Source organism: Hippocampus comes, unplaced genomic scaffold (assembly GCF_001891065.2).
Source record: "Hippocampus comes isolate QL1 unplaced genomic scaffold, H_comes_QL1_v1.1 scaffold158, whole genome shotgun sequence".
Classification (NCBI taxonomy): domain Eukaryota; kingdom Metazoa; phylum Chordata; class Actinopteri; order Syngnathiformes; family Syngnathidae; genus Hippocampus; species Hippocampus comes.
The window spans coordinates 3031568-3043980 of NW_017805548.1; the positions used below are offsets into that span (position 1 = coordinate 3031568).

General features: G+C 43.4%; 1 long non-coding RNA gene across 1 annotated transcript in view; it reads right to left on the reverse strand.

The window, feature by feature from the left end:
- Positions 1–361: 361 nt before the first annotated feature.
- Positions 362–12413, reverse strand: part of LOC109521703 (uncharacterized) — a 23163-nt gene continuing 11111 nt past the window's right edge. The window contains exon 3 of the long non-coding RNA XR_002169414.1: positions 362–373. This is a non-coding gene — a long non-coding RNA (uncharacterized LOC109521703). The remainder of the gene's footprint in view (positions 374–12413) is intronic.

Below are 12413 nucleotides of genomic sequence, written 5' to 3' on the forward strand. Positions count from 1 at the left end.
ATGCTTCTTTTATTCTGTAAGATCCCAAAGGTGTTCATAGAAATGTGACTTGAATTTATCCTACAACCATAGAACCTAATTGAGATAATTAAGGATTTGCATGCTATATTCAAAATAATCTTTTGTGCAATTAAAAAAACAGAGGTAAGGATGACAATACAAAGTACTGCTTATTCAACCTAGGGGGGCTGAGGGGGGACTGGAGACAATCTTAGTTTACTGAATGAAATGAGGCAGGGTACACACACACACACACACACACACACACACACACACACACACACACACACACACACGAGTCGACACCCAGGTGTAGAGTACACATAGAAACAAGGTCATTCACACTCAAAACACACCTTCAGACAATTTAAGGCTTTTAATCAAACTAACATGCATGTTTTTAAAATGTAGGAGGAAAGCGGAGCACATGGAGAAATCTTATGCAAGCACAAGGAGAACATACAAACACCACAGCCGGAATTCAAACAGCCTCAGAATTATGAGGCACTTAATCACCATGATGCCATTAATATCAAGTACCTGTATTTACTTTCTTTGTTCCAAAGAAAAGTTCATAACCTGAACATGAGTGACACAAACTAGAAACCATAGGCATTTTAATTGTAGCTCAATTATGGTATTATTTGATAGTAGTTTGCTGACATTTCAGGTGGCTAGAGAGAGCACCACTGTCCTCTGTTTGAATTTAAAGAAGAGACGCTAGCTGTTGTGTCAAGTTCATATTAAAGCCATGGTGCTACTGACAAGTTAAGATGACTGGATGCCCATTAACACTGTGAACACCTATTAGGGGGAATCAGAGATATTTTAACGTTCAACACATTTGTGAAAGTGTATTTCTGGTAAAGTGATTTACATGCTGCGCATTGCATGTTTTTCATTGCATTTTGTGTATTTTTAGTACTCACTATAGGAGGCTTTTACCCTAATCCTTGTCTGTAAAAGTAGAATATTGAAATTTTCATGTACCTGGTCCTACATTATAACATAATTAATTTAGAAAATGTTTGGACCGTGGTTCAAGACTATATTTCACTGGAGAATCCCTGGAGATTTTGTCTTGTGTTTCTGACAGTATCGATGTTTCAATATCTTCAAGGAGGAACTCAAGGCCAATTGAAAGTTTCAGATGATATTTTATATACATAAAGGATATATTTTTATCTTATTATCAACCATCCACCACAAGTAGTAAAGATCAGCAGAACAGATGTTACATCCATTCATTCCAATTCCGAATGAAAAAAAAAGTTGTATTTCCGTCGATCTGATGGCCCACAGTTATCAAACAGATAATAGGAGTGGAAACAAGAATAATTAAAGCTGCAACTTTGTTTGGTCATTTTTTTTTATACTGTAATGCTGGCCACAGCTACAATGCATTGATTGATTCATTTCTCTTATCTAAATCTAAAGCTAATTGACTCGGTACTAGCTACTGTAAATGACCTCAACCGACTTTCTTGCAAACACTAATAAGTGTTTGGCCTCTTACACTTACTGACATTTGTTTTCTTTAAAAAAATAAATTAAAAAACAGCTTTACTTCTTGAAAACACTCTTTTTACTGTTCCCAAGTACCAACAACTCTGCAGGTGGTATTGCAGGCAGAGGTGCACACATACTGTATGTTTGGAATATTTTACTTGAAAAACTTCCCTGTTGGAAGCAGTGTTGCTACTGCTTATCAACCAGCACAGAGCCGTCAGCCCCCTCTGTAGTCTACCGGCAGGGGATATATCTGTAAAAACCCACATCACAGCCGCATCTACCAATACACTACACTGGCTGCATTGAGGGTGGTCTGTAAATACACACCCACACACAGTGAGCACAATATCACTTTGAACAGTGTTTGGATTGTGTTGCAGTTTTTGTTTTGACATGGGCCTTTTAAACTCAGTGATAAATGTAAAAAATCAAGATGATGTAATTCACATGTGACATCACCATTTGTTGGAAGGTGCAAAATAAAGGTCAATGCAACCATGATCTAAACCACAAAGACATGCTTTCAAAGTTGCAAGACACCAAGAGCAACAATGAAGATACCGTTTTCATTCATTCATTCATTTTCTGATCCGCTCTATCCTCACAAGGGTCGCGGTGGGTGCTGGAGCTTATCCCAGCTGTCTTCGGGCAGTAGGCAGGGGACACCCTGAACCGGTTGCCAGCCAACTGCAGGGAACACAGAGACGAACAACCATCCGCGCTCACACTCACACCGAGGGACAATCTGGAGTGTTCAGTCAGCCTGCCATGCATGTTTTTGGAATGTGGTTAGGAAACTGAAGTACCCGGAGAAAACCCACGCAGGCCCAGGGAGAACATGCAAACTCCACACAGGGAGGCTGGAACTGGGCTCGAACTTGGTACCTCTGCACTGTGAGGTCCACGCACTCACCACTGGACCACCGGGCTGCCCCACAATTAAGATACCTCAGAGTAAAATATAGTTCAGCAAAACGAATACTGGGCCTGGATAATTCACAATGAACTGCAGAATGAGTCACAGCTTCTGCTGGTTCAGAGGAATAAGTTAAACATTGCAAATGAACATATGAAAAATAGCTAAATAGACACATGAACATAATGCACATATGATAAGTTTAACTGTAAATTAGGTGATGTAATGACAAAACAATTAGAGCAAAATAAAATAAAAAAAAATATATATATATATATATATATATATATATATATATATATATATACACACACACACTTTCCCAGTCAGCAAAGGCATTTGGCCCACATTCGGCATGAAGCCGGCACAGGTGGCATTGCGTCGGCACTGGCATAAGGCGTGTGGGCCCAACATGGCCCAGGAGTGGCAAAGGAGGCACTGGCTTGACTCTGGCAAACAAGATGTGGGCCTGTTGTTGACTGAAGTATGTGGCCCAGAAATCAATTTACAACTCTGGCCCAGATATGGACAGCCAGTATTGTGTCACCCTTAAATGCAGTTTCAGATTTTTTTTTCTTCACACAGCCTTGTTTTACATACAGACGTATGTGTAAGTCTATACACCACACACATGCGCACACACATATTGCCACATGCACACACTCATGCTTGTGCATGCTCGCTCGTGTGCACAAACAAATTAAACGTGGTCAAGTAAGATCATGTTGAAGTCGACCGACGTCAGCGAAAGAAGGTACAAGTATTTTAGGGTTTTTTGTTTTTTTCCTCGTACCTACTTTATTTTACAACAGTCATGTATTGCTACACCCCGACACAGTAGGTGGTGATGCACCGCGAACGTTAGCTGCCACCCGCCATTTAAGAAGAAGAAGAAGACGAAGAAGAAAAAGAAGAAGCAAGAAGAACAACGCTTGCGGTTAACGATGACGGTCTTTGACCACAATTGACCATGCACGCTCCAGTGAGACATCCAGAAAAGACGTGGTGAGTAAATGCATTTATTTTATGCTTAGTTTAACATTTGTCTTTTGTGACAATACACTGGCAGTTACAATACGAAGACAATTCTGTCCAGAGTTTAGCCTGAATTTTAAAGAGCGTTAATAATGACGATTAGCATTGACCCAAAATGGGGAGAAATAATGTGCTGCAAGCACAGATATGACTTCTTTATGGTGGCAGAGGGAAATATAAAAAATATATTGTGCTACAACTTAAAGGATATTTACATGTATTTTTTCTTAAAATTGTCACATCCTGTGTCTAAATCGAGAGACTGAAGCGCGCAAATTTTTAAATAAAATTCTCAGTTACGTCACAGGTGGATTGGGCCTGAACCTACTGCGCCACAGTTTCCATGTGCATATGAGTTTAGTGAAAATGTAGGCGTTTGTACAGTCAGAGGTGCTGCTAGGCATTTCGGGCAAGAGTAAAAAAACGAACCCTTTCTGCACTGAAATACAATGAAATCCATTTTGATTCAGTTTGCTGCGATACAAAACGAACACTTCATACATGGCCATAAAGTTAATTTAAAAATTATTACCTGAATTAAAAAAAAAAAAAAATCTGACATTGAAATGAAAAGTTTTGTATTTGTAAGACTGAATATGAAGATTAACAGAATTTAATTTTCAGTGAGGATCAAATACAGTTTCAAAGAAAAAAAATATCCTTTTCAAATTCAAATGGTTTTCAACTAATTCCAGACTTCTGACATGTTCTTGTTCTGCAGCTTTTGTTCCAGCTTCTTGCTGTAGGCCTTCTTAGCCTCCCCCAGACAGACTTTTTGATCAGTTTGCACCTTGCTCATCATCTCAGAGTTTTTGCTCCTGAATGCTCTTTTCTTCTTATTCAGAATTGTTATGACCTCAGAAGTTATCCATGGTTTGTCGTGATCAAAACACTGCACTCTTCTCACAGGAACAACTTGGTCCACACAAAAGTTCAAACAGTCAAACACCCCACCACGAGGTCCTCGCCATGCAAATTAACCAATACACTCAATCTGTGGTGACAATGCAGTCTCTGAGTGCATCCTCTGCCTCAAGGGACCTCCTCCTGACCTGCCTCGAAGACCTGCAAGAGCAGTATCCAAGGTGACATGGCTAAACTCACCTGATATGAGGAAGAATGCATTCAAATTGTGTGAGTGTAGTGCCGTTATGTGTTATAAATGCACTCGCACCCAGCCTCTCCATTTGTCTTCGGATAACCATATACCAAATACCGTATTTTCACGACCATACAGCACACCGTATTAAGAGGCGCAGTGTTGGTTACGAGTGCTATTTCTGTCTTTAACACAATGGCGGGCAATTCCAGTCCTGAAGGGCCGCTATGCTGCGTGTATTCCATCTCTCCCTGTTGCAACACACCTGATTCAAACGAACAGGTTCAATATCAGGCTTCTACAGAGGTTGCTGATGGTCTGATCAAATAGACAAACTCATGCAGCATCCGCAGATCAGGGAGGCTGGCAGAGTTACTTTACTGATGAGCTGGAAAGTCTTTGGTATGCAACGTGCAAGATAGTGATCTCCCCCTGTCTTTGTATCCCTAGGGCTGGGAGAAACAGAGCAGAACTGAACACAATTAAGTGAAATCCACGGCTGGAGACCGAAGGGGTGTCTGTGACCTTTAATCCACGTCAGACTGGCAAACTATAGTGGGCAGCTCAGGCATTTGGAGTGCACCTTTACACAGGTGCAGTTCATCAGCCTGATTGGCCACGACCAGCCAGCCCTGAAGGAGGGAGCAATCTATTGAGTCTTGATTGCCAAATCACCAAATCCCCATCAAGGGAAGCCTCCTGGCAACCCACCAGGCCTGTCAGGGCGTTCTGAAGGAAGAGTCAACCAGGATGTATGAGTGGGGAACCCACCACCGCTCGTCAGGACCATAACCCTCCCAGTGCACCAATTATTGGTAGTCCCTGCCCCGTCGTGTCATGTCCACCAGGCCGCGGACTGAGTAGGCCGGGAAGTCATCAATGAGCCTGGGAGGTGGGGCGGGGCCAGAGGGAGGGATAGACAGCTGGCATGGATCGGCTTGAGATGACACATATGAAAGATGGGGTGAATCCTCAGGTTAGCAGGGAGCTTTAACTGTAATGCAGAGGGGCCGATGACTATCAGTGGGGAATGGGACAATGTACCGGCGAAAAAGCTTCATAGAAGAGATCTTGAGAGAAATGTTATTCGTAGAAAGCCAAACCATCTGATCTGATGCACAGGTGGGGGCTGGGCGTCTGTGAATGTTGGCAGAAGCCCTTGACTTACCAGCCACCCCGAGGAGTTACTTGCGAGTGAGCTCCCAGACGTCACCACACTTCATGATTTGGTCATGCACCGATGGGACCCTTGAGTCCACATTGTTAGGGGAAAGCAAGGGTGGTTGGTATCCTGGGGAGACTTCAAAGAGGAACATACCAGTGAGATAGTTTATCAACAAGTTACGGGAGTACTCCACCCAGGTGAGGTGGTCACTCCAGGTAGAGCGATTTAACTCAGTGACACAGTGGAGGGCAATCTCAAGGTCCTGGGGGATGCACTCTGACTGGCCATTAGACTGGAGATGAAAACCAGAAGTTCAACTGACCTTCCAAACCTGGTAAGTGAACTGGGGGCCACGATGAGACACAATGTCTAAGGGATGCCATGTATTCTGACAACGTGTTTTACAATTAGATTTGCAGTTTCGAAAGAAGAGGGGAATGGAATGAAATGAACCGCTTTTGAGAAGTAGTCCACAACGGTTAGAATGGTGGTGTTACCTCTGGAGTTGGGTAGTCCTGTGACAAAAGCCAGTGCGATATGGGACCCTGGGCAATGAGGTACCAGAAGGGGCTAAAGAAGACCAGCAGGAGCTTGGTGAGAGGGTTTTGTATAAAAGGCTCAGAAACATTGATATTGTTGGAGTGTTGTAGGTTTTGTGATTTGCATTGATCAGGCCTTGCCTTGTATTACCGTGTTGCCCCCTGTTGTTCAAATGTGAAATTGCATTTGATGGCGCTGAATTCCCGGCGCATGAGCAGTTCAGTAGTCAGGCCGTGGGCGCAGATTCGTGGGGTGGTGGTGTGCACTACAAAGTCGTTAGTTTTAAGTTTGTGAAGTTCGCAGAGTTCATGACCAAAAAGTATGCCCCCTTTATGTTCCTTATTGTGTTATATGTATACTTGTATCCTTCATACTAGTTTACGTCTTTATATGGCATTTTGAAGTGAATCGAGGAGGAGACGTCTGTTGCAGTCGCCATCTTATGCGATTCTTACTGGCCACTAGAGGATCCCATTGTCACGATTACGGGCGAGCCGAATCAGGTTTTGGATCCCAATAATCGCAGACGTCAACAAGATCTCCGTGACAAACAAAAATAGTTTAATAATAAGAATGACTAACAAAAAGCGCTTGCATCCAAAAGGCAAGGGAACAAAAATAGAACCGAGTATGCCAAAGAAAAACAACCTATAGAAAAACACGCGAGAAAAATCCAATATGTAAAATAAAAGTCTGCCGAGCAGAGAACAATAGTACCGAAAAGCTAGAGCGATAAACACGACGAGAACGAAAACAGGTCAACGAGCGTGGAAATGGCAATGCAATAAACAATACTCCGACACAGGTGCACAGCAGAAGAGTCCTTAAATACAGAGTCTCATAATTAAAGATTGGCAGCAGGTGTGCACCCCGAAGGCCGCTCATGCCACCTGCTGGCCATACCAAAAATCAGAACCATGACACCCATAGACCAGGAGTCGGGAATCTATTTGACTAAGAGAGCCATGAAAGCAAAAAAAATGGAAAGTAATTTCAGTCAGAGCCATATAAGATATTTTCAAATAAAATTAACTAAATGTCAGTATAATAAGCCTCTGAATTTATTCTTTGAAATAATGTTGTTGTAGTACTCACCATTAATGCAAATTCTGGTGCTGCATGGATTTGCTGATGTCTTTGTAGTCTGGTTGGTACTTGGTGAGGTTAAGCTTCATGCAAGCGTTGAGGCTTTCATCCGTTAAACGTGATCGTAGGTTGGACTTGGTGTTTTTTAGATGTGAGAATGACTGCTCACATGCATCTGTAGATCCAAACATGGTCAACACAGCAGTACTCACATGCTGCAGTGTGTGGTACGTGACGGGAAGTGCATTCCAAGTTTTGAGAATCAACTCATCCTCGGGTTGAAGTTTTTTTCATTTCTGTCCACATGTGCTTGCTCGCCAACTCCGCTTTCTGTCGTGAGATTATTTCCAAATCTTCATTCAGTGACTTGAATTTGTTCACCCACATATCTGAGGCCTTCAGGTCAGCCAGTTCGGCTTCAAAATCTCTGACGGAGACACCAGGAATGTAACTCAGGTTGGCTGGGCTCAGTGAACACTCGTTTGAATGGGTAATGAACTTAAAAAGATGAGCGTGCTCATGAAATTCTCCAAAGCGTGCTTTGAACAACGGTAGAAGACTGGATGTGAAGCCAGCTAGCTGGTGGACATCAAAGTTTTGAATGGGTTCACTTGCTGTGCATGCATCTGTAAATTGGCTCAGTTTTTAAAAATGTAGTAACCAACCTGTTTCAAGATCCATGATGAAAAGCTCCAGCGTGTTTGCCAAAGTGATAACACTCTGTTTCCAATGCCTTGCATTTTCACTTTGAGCTGGTTCAGATGTTCGGTCATACCTACGAGATAGTAAAACTTGAGGAGCCACTCAGTTTCGGCTAGCTCAGGATGCTCCATGCCTTTCATTTCAAGAAAAAGTCCGGATTTCGTTCAGGCAAGCCGCAAAATGGCTAAGCACCTTCCCTCTTGTCAACCAACGCACATTGCTGTGCAAAAGCAGACCGGGATAGTTATTTCCAACTTCATGCAGCAGTGTTTTAAACTGGCGATCATTTAAGGCTCGGGCAACAATAAAGTTGATCACACGAATGACCAGCGACATCACTTTGCCAAACTGCCCGTCACACATCTGAACACAAAGTGCCTCCTGGTGTAAAATGCAATGGAAACTAAGAATGGGTCTATTTTCATGTTCACGGAGAAGCGTCGCAAATCCTTTGTTTTTCCCCACCATACAGTTTTTCCCCACCATACACAGAGCACCATCAGTACACACTGAGAGAAGTTTATCCATAGGTAGATTTTTTTCTTGAGGAAACTCCATGAAAGACTTGAATAAATCCTCACCTCTTGTAGACCCTTTTATTGGCAGAACAGCAAGACTTTCTTCCCGCAGTGTATCACCAACAGCATATCTTGAAATCATGCTGGACTGCGACAAGTGGCTCACGTCTGTTGACTCATCCAAAGACAGGGAAAAGAACGGCGCTGCATTTATGTCCTTCACTTGTGTTTCCTCCACGTTGTTTGCCATCACGATGGTACGATCATGAACAGTTCTTGCCGTCAGAGGCATGTCTTGTATCTGTTTGATTATCTTGTCTTTGTTCAGAAGATCATCAAAAGGTTCATCAGCTGCATCAGGCATGAACGTTTTAACGTACTTGCCATCTGTGAATGGTTTTCCATTCCTCACTATTGCTAAAGAGCCAGCAAAGCTGGCGGAATTAAAGTCACCTTGCTGGGTCCATATGTGGAGTTGCTGCAGGCATAAGAGAGCGTCTGGCTTGGTGCTCCGAGGGCCAGGACGGTATGTGAGTGTGAAGTTGAATCAGCCTAAAAAGAGGGCCTTCCTGGCATGCCGGCAAGATTAATGGGGAGGCTATTTGGCTTTACCCTTTGATAGTCTGGCGATAGAAATAAGGTAATCAGAGGAAACGCTGCAATGTTTCCGGGAGGTGCATGTGGGCTAATCTCTTACGGTGATGAGTTTTTTAGAGTCGGCTTGGAGCTGCCCAGAATTTTTGATGAATCCTAGGAAATTGGTGGACTGGGTGTGGAACTCACACTTTTCAGCTTTGACATAAAGCTTGTTCTTGAGCAACCTCTGTAAGACGAAATAGACATGCTGAGTGGGTTCAGACAAATTGTGGTGTGTGTAAATTAAGGTGGCCAGTGCATTGGCTAGACCAAATGGCATCACAAGGTACTCAGAGTGCGTGAAAAGCCGTCTTCCACTCATCCCCTTCCCGGATGCATACTAGATGGTAGGCACTACACATTTTGTTTGGAGAATACTGTGCAATTATGCAAGGGGGCAAAGGCTGACTCAATCAGGGGGAGCAGGAAACGGTTCTTAGTGGTAATCTTATTCAGTTCCTTGTAGTCGATACAGGGACAAAGGGTCTTGTCTTGCTTACTACAAAAATGAAACCTGCTCCCACTAATGAGGATGATGGTCTTATTATCCCAGCAGCTCATTACTCATGGATGTATATTCATCATGGCCTCTATCTCAGGCTTTGATATATTGTACAGGTTACTTTTGAAATGGGAAGAAGAGAAAAAGCATATTTCAAACAGTTTGTGGCTATGCTAACTCTATCACAGCATTTGCGTACATCAATTGATATGTGGTTTGCGAATGCATAACCAAGGGTGACCTAACAAGAGTGGTGTTGATGGAGCAGATATTATATGGAAGCTGGTATTTTCTGAGTTGCGACCAGATGTGACCAATTTGACAGTGGATATGCGATGGGTCACTCTGGCCAGCTCCCTCCCATTCAGGCCATGGGCTATCAGGGGTCTTTCAAACGGCATGACAGCACACCAAGCCTGTTTGGCCAATTCCGCATCCAGGAAGCTCTCCTCATTTCAAGTCCACCAGCGCTTGCAGAAGAAAGTGGACTAGACCGACATGCAATTGGGCTGGTAGAAACAGCCAGGTAGGGTTTCGTCGGTGCAGAGTTGTTTTGGCTCACTGGAACCCCTACTCTTACTGGCGAGCCTGGCCTTGTGGCCGCACTGGGCAGGCTGAGTTGAAGTGACCCTGGGTCCCACAATAAATGCATGCCTGGTCCCGCATGCGACATATCCTTTCCGGGGAGGTCAGGTGTGTATGGTCTACCTGCATCGGTTCCTCTCTGGGTTGTTTGACAGAAGGGCAAAGGATGGAAACAGATGGTGGGGACAGGAATCGTTTATCCTCTTGTTTAGAATTTGGATAAGAAGACCATGCCCCATTCTTTCACTGCTCAGCAGCCCTTTCGAGCAGCTGATTGTCGAGACGGATTGCCTGCTCAACGTAGCAGGCCAGGCTAGTTGGAACATATCTCACTGCCAGTTCATCTTTATCGGCTCACTCAACCACTGAAGGAAAATGCCATGGCGGGCTTTGTCATTCCACCCACAGTCAGTTGGCCAAAACTTCACTGAATATTCCACCATGGGCCAGTTCCCCTGTTTCAGAGATAAAATCAGGAGACTATACTGAAGCAAGACAGAAACTCAGCATAGTCCATGTGCAGGTTTGACTGACAAGAGCATGTTGCTTCTGCCCAAGTAAAAAGCCCATCCTAGAGTAGTCGTATAACATAATGCAGTTTTTTTTCTGGTTCAAATTGAGGCAGAGGTACAGTAATCCTTCGTTTATCGCGGGGGTTACGTTCCAAAAAGAACCAGTGATAAGTGAAATCCGTGAAGTAGGGTTTATTAAAAAAAGCAAAAAAATGTGAGACGGACGACATTTCAAAAGTGCTATATGTTTAACATACAGCACATTTGACAATAAAGTTGTACTTGGTACACCTGCGATCTTGGGTGGCTTGGCGGGTCAGACGAGAGTTGTAAATGTCCGCGAGTGGAGGAAGAGAGACACCAATGATCTCACAATGCGCTGCAGAGTTTTTCGGCAGGACACGGTGCAAGCGCCGTACCACAGCTGGTCAAGATGCTCTCAATGGTGCCTCTATAGAATGTCTGCATCATGGGGAGCGGGGCTCTTGCTCTCCTCAGTTTGCGGAGGAAGCACAGGCGCTGGTGGGCTTTTTTGGCCAGTGAGGTAGTATTTAGGCTCCAGGTCAGGTCTTCAGAGATGTGCACACCAAAGAACTTGGTGCTACTCACCCTCTCCACTGCGGCACCGTCGACATTCACCGAACCCTTCATTCCTGAAAACTAAAAATATGATTCAAGAAGTGTTCCTTCAGTTTTGAGTCGCTCAACTTGGCATGACAAATCATGCAGATAGGACACTGACTCCTATCACATTCCGTGATGCATGTGAATCCATGTTTAAATATGCGTCCGACCGCTTTTTTTTTTTTTGATCGACATCGTTAACATGTATTAAAAAAGTTCTATCAAAAAAAAAAATCACAGGACGTCCTATCACGACAGTCACTCGATGACTGAGCGAACTAAATTTCTTGCAGCACTGATTGGACAAGCGATGTAATGTGATCATCTGCCGCGGGTATGTCATAACTAATTGACATGTTGAGTCAGGTGTGTCTTAACCTCCAAGGGAAAGGCTCCGTCGAACCCCTGAGACCGAGTCACTGAACCCCTGGGGTTCGATCGAACCCAGTTTGAGAACCACTGCTTTCGAGATTTTAGGGTGTCTACTAGCATCGACTGAATGGGTGGCAACAATTGGGAAATCCCACTAGTTTGAGGAAAAAAAATGGAACGATTAATTATTAGTTCAATTGTTTTATATGAACTGAACAAGTTCATTAAAAATATGTAAACTTAACTTTGAACTACCGGTAGTTCGGACAGAAAATCAACTTTCCCAGCTGCCCTTTTGTAATTAGCATTTGCTAACAGCCTGAATTCTTAAAGGTATGGAAAAACTAAAAATAAAGAGACTTAAGATAATTTTGCATTCCACTTTGTTTAAACTTTGTGCATTCCACTTTGTTTAAACTTTGCAGCCTTGACCATCATTCCTGACATGGTGCAAATTAAACAACAATTTTAGCTATAAATCTTTAGTGTATTTTAAAATGGAACCAACTACTACAGTTTCCACGATGCAAAGTTGCACTATGAATGCGATCAAAACATCCCTTAATACAGGGGTCCCCAACCGCCGGTCCACGGACCGGTACCGGTCCG